This window comes from Lithobates pipiens, unplaced genomic scaffold, assembly GCF_037356315.1.
Source record: "Lithobates pipiens isolate NorthernLeopardFrog02 unplaced genomic scaffold, aLitPip1_a1.2 Scaffold_13, whole genome shotgun sequence".
Lineage (NCBI taxonomy): Eukaryota > Metazoa > Chordata > Amphibia > Anura > Ranidae > Lithobates > Lithobates pipiens.
Window position 1 is genome coordinate 172,165,823 of NW_027507718.1, and position 9,228 is coordinate 172,175,050.

The window sequence follows — 9,228 nt, forward strand, 5'->3', positions numbered from 1 at the left end:
ATAAAAGCAGGGGACGCCTACTGGCCAGTAATGGGAGAATGCTTTAATGAGAATATACGGTATGTCCTCGATACTTGGAATTTGGGGGTCAAATTTGTGGCCCAGTTGAAAGCATGGGCTCAAGATCGCTTGGCAGATCAAGCGACCAGTATAAGAGGATATGACACAAGATAAGAGGGAAACAGTTGAGAAAATCATACCAGAATTACACAAGTGTTCAATCACCTGGGGTTCAGCAAGCAGATCAAAGCACATGTGCAGATGCTGACTGCTGCCTTTGTCTCAGGTCTTAGGGAACCAATCCGAAAGGGTCTGCTTCTAGCACGACCAGAGTACAAGACAATGGAAAGTGATAAGTTGTTGTTGGTGGCAAAGGGTTTAGAATCAGCCCAGGGTAGTAAAATAATTACTCCTCTCATGATGGCCTCTGGTACACCATATTTGGACTGCCCACCAAGACCAGGGTGCGCAAAACTCTCCTACCCAGTTTGCCAAAGCAATGGGAATCATCCTGGACACGTGGATGAAACTCCACCCTGACATTGTCCTCCTTCAGTATGTTGATGACCTCCTGCTGTGTGCGAATACCTTCGGTGATGCCTCCATATTTTCAGAGAGCCTCCTCCACTACCTGGCTAAACAAGGTTGTAAGGTTTCAAAGCAAAAAGTCCAGTGGTGTAGAGAGAAAGTGATTTTCCTAGATCATTGCATTTCCCAAGGCACCCGACACCGTACTGAAGAAAGGGTTGCTACAATCAAGGCCATCCCCCTGCCTCAAGGACAGAAGCCGCTCCACGCTTTCCTAGGACTAATTTCCTACTGCCGTGCTTGGATCCGAGAAGCCTCCCTTTTGATGCAACTGCTCTACGAAGCTTTGAAATCCGACCCCTTCCTGCTTTCACCAGAAGCTGTGAACAACTTTGAAATTATGAAGAAAATCCTTTCGACGGCCCCCGCTTTGGGCCTACCTGACTATGAAAAGACTTTCGAACTGTTTGTCTTAGAGAGACAAGGACATGCCACAGGAGTTCTAATCCAAAACCCTGGCAGTAGACTCAGACCCATTGGGTATTACTCTGGCCAACTGGACGCAGTGGCGAGGGGGGGACCCTCCTGCCTCAGAGCTGTTTTTGCGGTCCAAATTCTCCTAGACAAGACTGCAGACCTTGTTCTGGGCCATCCCTTAACCCTCCTCGCGCCACATGACATCACTGCCATACTGAACCAGACCCAGCCCAGACACCTGTCTTCACAGAGGCACCTCATACTTCAGTGTGCCTTGCTTCTCCCCGACAACATTACCATCCTTCGATGTAATACTCTCAACCCATCCACTCTGCTTCCCATTCTCGAGGGGGGAACCTTTTTGGAAGCTGATCCTCACCAAACTGCTCATGATTGCTTTGAAGTGATGAAGATGGAGACATCACACCTACCAACAGTCATTGAAACAGCCCTTGAGAACCCTGACCTGACAATTTTTGTGGATGGTCCCAGATATGCAGATGAGGCTGGATGGTACCACACAGGATATGCATCATCTGGAAAATCAGAGGGTTCCTGACAGCTGCAGGAACACCTGTGAAACACAGCACAGCTATCAAGAACTTGATGGATGCCTTACTTCTCCCAACACAAGTAGCCATACTTACAGTAAAAGCGCACGGCAAGATGGTTTCCCGAGAAGCACGTGGCAATCACCTGGCAGATACTGCCGCAAAGCAAGCAGCAGATGGGACGCGAGAAGTGGTCAGCAGAGTGAATGCAGCACCCATCCTAGACGATCCAATAGATGATCTCGAAGAGACAACGCAAACGGTCATGACTCTGCAAATCCCTCCTGTGATCAGAACTTACCTCAAGGAACAACAGGAGGCAGCTGACAAAGAAGAAAAGGATGTGTGGATCAAGAAAGGAGCCACAGAAGTTGAAGGAATCATGGAGTTGAACAAGAGACCGTGCCTACCACGGACAATGTTCCCTGCAGTGGTACAATGGGCCCATAGTGCCTCTCATCTGTCGAAAACTCTGATGAATGCCTTAATCAACAAATACTACCTAGCCCCAGGCATCACCCCGCTTACCAACAACTTCTGCAGATCATGTGCTATCTGTGCCAAATGCAGTCCTGGAAGAACAGAAAAGGCACCCTTGAAACACTTGGCGAAGGCCCAATACCCCTTTCAGCGGATACAGATCGACCACGTCCAGATGCCAAGAAGCGGCTGATATGACTAAGCTTTAACGGTCATTTGCATGTTTTCAGGATGACTGGAAGCCTATCCTGTGGCCAACATGACCGCGAAGACTACCGCAAAAAGACTCTTGTCCAAAATAGTGTGCAGATATGGTGTCCCAGAGGTTATAGAGAGTGATCAGGGGCCAGCTTTCACGGCCTCAGTAACCAAAGAGATATGGACAGCCTTAGGGGTCACACTAGCCTTTCACACCCCATACCACCCTCAGAGTAGTGGGAGGGTGGAAAAACTAAATGGCACAATAAAGTCCAGGATGCTGAAAATGTCTCAGGAAACAGGAATGAGTTGGCCAGACAGCCTACCCATTGCCCTGTTCAGTGTCAGGTACACCCCAAGGGGAAATCATGGTTTGTCACCCTATGAGATATTGCTTGGTTCAGCCCCCAGACTGGGTTGTTATTTTGCACAACAGTTGCAACTACAATCTGATGTATTAACTGATTATGTGGCTGCTTTATCTCGAGAATTAAAATGTATCAATGTGCAACTGTTTTCCTCTATCCCAGATCCTGAATTAGACAAGGGATCGCACAGGTTAAACCCCGGAGATTGGGTATTGGTGAAGAAGTTCGTGAGGAAACACACCCTTGAACCCAGATACGATGGTCCTTTCCAAGTCCTTCTCACAACCTCCACAGTAAAAGTGGCCAGAAAGAACTTGTGGATACACGCCTCCCATTGCAAGAAAGTCCCCGTGCCCGAAGAAGAAGAAGGAGAGGCTGAGGGGACCAAGCCATGATCCTGTTTATCCTTTTTGTTGTGATTTATGCTCAGGCCCAAGAGGTGGCCATAAAACAAAAAGATGGTATGACTCAATTCTGGTTTAACTTATCTAACACACGTGTTGCTACATTCATATCCCCTTATGGTAGGATACTGGGCACAGACTATTCAGTCAGAGACATAGGACTGGATTCGGGAACCTTGTATGTGTGTGTCACCGACACTTACTGGGGTGACAACTGTGATTATTGGGGAGCAGTGGGTTGGAACACTGGAGATACAAAATGGGGATACGACCCCGAAACCACCAAAAATAGGAAAGACAAGAATGGGAAATCACTTCTAGACAGAATGACAATTAACAAACAACAAGGACGGTATGCTGAAAAGGAGTTTAGACTGACCATTGAAAACCCCAGCCCAGGAGACAGCGGGACCTATGTTTTCGGTATATGGTGGGGGAGTGGGTATTACAGCGATAGGAAACCTTTCCAACTAAAAGACATGTTCAACAATCCAGTGTGGACAGGTTCCCAGTTTGCACCTAACTCTAACCCAGGGCCGTCTTTAAGGCAGGGCAAAAGGGGCAGCTGCCCTGGGCCCTGTCATTGTTGTGGGGCCCAAAGCAGCTGCCTTATACTTGCCAACTATCCCAGTTTACATTCCCTTGACCCTTGAAGTTTTAGTCCTGTGTTGCTACTAATGCTGCCCAGCTCTGCCCTATTGTTGTGTACAGATGACTCACCTGCAGACCCGTATTTACATGTAAATAACTGGCATTCATATGTAAATAGCAGTGACATGCATATGTAAATAGCTGAAGCCAACTGCATTGATATGTAAATAAAGGCGGCATTCATAGGTATATCATGCCCCCCTGCAGTGAGGACAAGTTGTGCTGTAACCTATAGCAATCAGTGAGCAGTATTACTGTACAGCAATCTCTAGCAGCCAATCAACAAGCAGAAATGTGCTGTAACCTATAGCAACTAATCAGTGAGCCTTAAGGAGTGCTGTAACCTCTAGCAACCAGTCAGTAAGCAGTAATGATATGCTGTAACCTCTGGAAACCAATCGCAATCGCTGCCTGATCTGATACAGTAAACTGATTTTAAGTCTAGCTGCTATTTATTGTATGTCTCAGAGAAGGTGGAGAGCGAAATTGCATGGGGGGAGGGGGGCCCTAAGAAAATTTTTGCCCAGGGTCCAATCAATATTAAAGACTGGGCAGGGCAGCACAGTGGTGTAGTGGTTAGCACTCTCACCTAGCAGTAAGAAGGGTCGCTGGTTCAAATTCCAACCACGACACTACCTGCCTGGAGTTTGCATGTTCTCCCTGTGCCTGCGTGGGTTTCCTCCGGGTGCTCCGGTTTCCTCCCACAATCCAAAGACATGCAGGTAGGTTAATTGGCTTCTGTCCAAAATTGGCCCTAGTATATGAATTGGGACCTAGGATAGTGGGCTCCTTGAGGGTAGGGATGTGATGTGAGTGTGCAATGTACAGGGATAGGGACAATTGTAGACACTTACTCAGGTTGAACTGGATGGACTGGTGTCTTTATTCAACCTTACTAACTATGAAACTATGAAAGACGGCCCTGCTCTAACCCCCTGAGGCCCCATATGCAAACAATAGGGGACATGGTAGCTATAGCGAACCCTACCTTTTAGGATACTATGGCTGCAGAAACCGGATTCTCAGACCTTAGCCATCCAGAAATTTGAGGACTTGTCCAGAGAGCTAAAACAGAATTCAGGGCTCACCAATCCCTGGGATCAGTATTTCACCTGGATAAAGGGGGGATGGCAGGGATTGTTGACCCAGATAGGAATAGCTATCCTGGTAATGGCGGCTATAATCTGCTGCATTCTCCCCTGCATCAGGAAATGTGTGGAAAAGGCAGTTAGTGAAGCTACAGCTACCCCTACATTGGTGAACCAAGAAACCCCAGACGATGACGACGATGTTTATGTCAGACTTGATGATGCCTATGATGACAGTTATGTGTTACAAAGAGAAGAATTGCGCCTGTTCTCGGCCACCATGACAGTACAACCAAGAGGAAGGGGGCTGGGAACAAGACTCTATTTTAGCTACTGTAGCTTGCTTTTCCCTTTTTTAGACATAACCCAGCTAAAAAGCTTATACTCCGTCACAATAATGAATTTGTATAATTTGTGGTTTTTACACGCTGTCTTTTATCTAATTTTTGATTTGATAGTAAGATATCCGGCTATAGTATATCAGCCGGAGTTCAGGAAATAAAAAGCAGAAGTATCTGAATACTGAACTATGTGTGTGTCAGTGTTTGACTTCAAGTGTGCACACTTTATATTAAGGATTAATTTGGCCAGGGGGACAGAAACAAGATACGGGGCTTTTCTAGTCCGGGTCCAAAACACCCTATGTACCTATATACATGTATTAATGTACCTCTGTTGCAGAAACAATAAAGGTTTCTTTGATTTTTTCGAACAAGGCCTTACCTTAGCTGCTGGTGTGTTCTATGTAGATTTAGAGCCAAATTACACCATAGAAACAAAATCCAGATGCATCTTCTACATGTACGGTTTTGTCGCATTTTTGATTAGTTTCCGGTGTGTTTTTGATGGTTTCTAGGGCATTTTTCCCCACTTTTTTCTTCACCTTAAATGGGAACATGTATGTTCCGGTGTATTTAGGTGCATTCCAGTGCATTTGTGTTGCGTTTTACCACGTTCCAGTACAGTTCAGTGCAGAAAAAAATGCATGTTTTTTTTCTGGAATGCACTGGAACTGATCATACTAGTGTGAACATTTCTATGGAGCACGTTATTTTATTTGCATATTTAACCACTTTCAGACCGGACCAATTTGCTGATCAAAGACCAGACCACTTTTTGCGATTCGGCACTGCGTCGCTTTAACTGAGAATTGCGCGGTCGTGCGACGTGGCTCCCAAACAAAATTGACGTCCTTTTTTTCCCACAAATAGAGCTTTCTTTTGGTGGTATTTGATCACCCCTGCGGTTTTTATTTTTTGCGCTATAAACAAAAATAGAGCGCCATTATTTTTTACTTTTTGTTATAATAAATATCCCCCAAAAATATATAAAAAAACATTTTTTTCCCTCAGTTTAGGCCGATACGTATTCTTCTACATATTTTTGGTAAAAAAATCGCAATAAGCGATTATTGGTTTGCGCAAAAGTTATAGCGTTTACAAAATAGGGATAGTTTTATAGCATTTTTATTAATAATTTATTATTATTTTTTTTTTTACTAGTAATGGCGGCGATCAGCGATTTTTATTGTGACTGCGACATTGTGGGGGATCCATCGGACATTTTTGGGACCATTGTCATTTATACAGTAATCACTGCTATATAAATGCAGTGATTCCTGTGTAAATGACACTGGCAGTGAAGGGGTTAACCAGTGGGTGGCAGTGTAGGGGTTAAGTGTTCCTAGGGGTGTGTTACTAACTGTGGGGGGGTTGGGCTTTCATTTAGTGAACACTGATCTCTGCTCCAATCACATGGAGCAGAGATCAGCGTCACTAGTTGCTAGGCAGAATGGAGAAATGCTGTTTACAACAGCATTTCTTCATTTGGCCGCTCCGTGAGACGATTGCGGGGATGCCCGCGGCGATCGGGTACCCGCGGGTCCCGCGACCGGACTCACGGGGGTCCCAACCAGCGCCGGAGCGCGCCGAGGGCAGCAAATTTAAAGGGACGTACATGTACGCCCATTTGCCTGCCCGTGCCATTCTGTCGACGTACATCGTCGTGCGCTGGTCGGCAAGTGGTTAAGGAAGCTGCAAAAAGACTATTGTAATCATTTAATTTAATTTATCACTGAGTACCGGTTCACACTACAGCGACTTGGGATCCGACTTGTCAGACCTCAAGTCGCCCAAAGTCGCTGTACATAAGAAATTCCATTGAAGTGAAGGCCCCTTTCACACTTGTGCTACTCCAAAGTTGCGCGATGCGTCCACGATTTTGACAAGACAGTCATACGACTGTGGATCCGACTTTGCCCCATGACTTGAAGTACGACTTCAATGAGCAGGGACGTGACTTTGATTACCAAAAAATTAGGGGGAACTCCATGCCAATTAAATGAAAAAAAAAAAAGCCATGGGTTCCCCTTCATGAGCATACTGGGCCCTTCGGTCTGGTATGGATTTTAAGGGGAATCCCCCCAAAATCCATACCAGACCCTTAACCGAGCACCAGCCTGGCCGGTCAGGAAAGGGGGTGGGGATGAGCGAGGCCCCCCCCCCGTGCCGTACTAGGTCACATGACCTCAACATGGGGGGTGGGTGCCCCCACCCCAAAACACCTTGCCCCCATGTTGATGAGGACAAGGGCCCCTTCCAGACAACCGTGGCCGTTGGTTATCGGGGTCTTTGGGCGTGGGGGCTTATCGGAATCTGGGAGCCCCCTTTACTAAGGGGGCCCCCAGATCCCGGCCCCCCCACCCTATGTCAATGAGTGAGTATGGGGTACAACGTACCCCTACCCATTCACCTGGGGTAAAAAGTGTCAATAAAAAAACACACTAGACAGGTTTTTAACCACTTGCCGACCGCCGCACGACGATGTACGTCGACAGAATGGCACGGGCAGGCATAAGGGCTTACATGTACGTCCTTGCCTGCCCGCGGGTCGGGGGCCCGATCGGTGCCTGCGGCGGTCGGTATTCATTCGGGAGCGATCCCGGACGAGGGGACGGCCATTCATTCATGGCCACCCCCTCGCGATCGCTCCCGACGAATGAAAATGTCCCGTGACATCACTTCCTCTCCTGTAATGTAAACACAGGAGAGGAAGTGATGTATTCTCTCCTCCGTGTCGGTATTTTTCGTTCCGGCACCGAGGAGAGAGCATCGGTGAGTTGCACAAGCACTACACTACACAGTAGAACATGCCAGGCACACTCACACCCCCCCTTTACCCCCCGATCACCCCCCAATTACCCCTGCCCCCCCAGTCACAGTGACACCAATTGCTTTTTTTTTTTTTTTTTGCATTGGTGTCATTTGTGACTGTAATAACTGTTAGGGCAGTTAGGGTTAGCCCCCTTTAGTTCTAATGTGCCCCCCTAACCCCCCCAATAAAGGTTTAACCCCGTGATCACCCCCCCTCGCCAGTGTCACTAAGGCTGGGTTCACATTGCAGCGGTTTATGAGAACGAATGTGATTCGCACCACACTGCAGTGCAAATCACATCCGATCTCTGTGCGATTCGAGTTCAGCCATACAGATAGTATGGCTGAATTCGTGTCGCACCCGCCGCACCCGCCGCAAATTCGCACGGGACCCTTTTTTTGGCCCGCAGCAGAATCGGATCGCATGGGTGTTCACACCATGCGATCCGAGTTTGCAGATCGCACTGCGATATGCGAACTGATCTGGGGGTGTCATTAACATTTCACTAATAAAGTGAAAAATCAACCAGCGCTAAAAAACACAACAAGTACAGTGAAAAGAAATATAAAAGTGCAGCTAGAATACTGTAGGTCAAATTACCAAATCCCACATTTCAAAATTCAAAAAGTATATCAGTACAGCGCAAATACAAAGTAATACAGAAAATATCATAAAATGAAAAAAATATAAATAAGAAGTCCATATAGTGAAAGAAATATTCAGAAAGAGTCCACTTGTGTAATATATCTTCAATCAATAAATCAAGTGACGAAGTGATCCCTTCACCATTGAGCAAGTTGAACTCTCACCTCAACAAGTGGACCTCTGATAAATCAGATAGGTCAAAAACGCATGTTCCCATCAAGGGTAGATCATAAGATTACAGCAGACCAAGCGGAAGCATTTCCAGGTAAGGTTCTCCTCCGTATCATCAGATCAATGTGATATCATATAAAAAAGAACAGGCAAATCTAGTGCTCTCCGTTGATGTAAATTTATTAAACAAATAAATAAAAACAAATACCACTCACATTTAGAAGCACTGATCTCCAGTGCTGAGTGCTCAGATAAAAAGTACCATGCATGGATCAGTGTGTCAGCTGGCGGATGACGTCACGACGCAGGTCACGTGGTCCGTACGCGTTGCGTCCCAGAGAGTAGGCGGGACTTCATCAGCGGTGACGGAATGACGTCGGACGGCCGCTTTTATACCAACACACCGTTAGAACACCAATAGTAAGCGGAGTTGTGCGCAAGACAGATACCATAGGCAGCACATATCAAATGTGACACCGGAACAGACATCTGCGTTCACTCCAAACACAGGAAG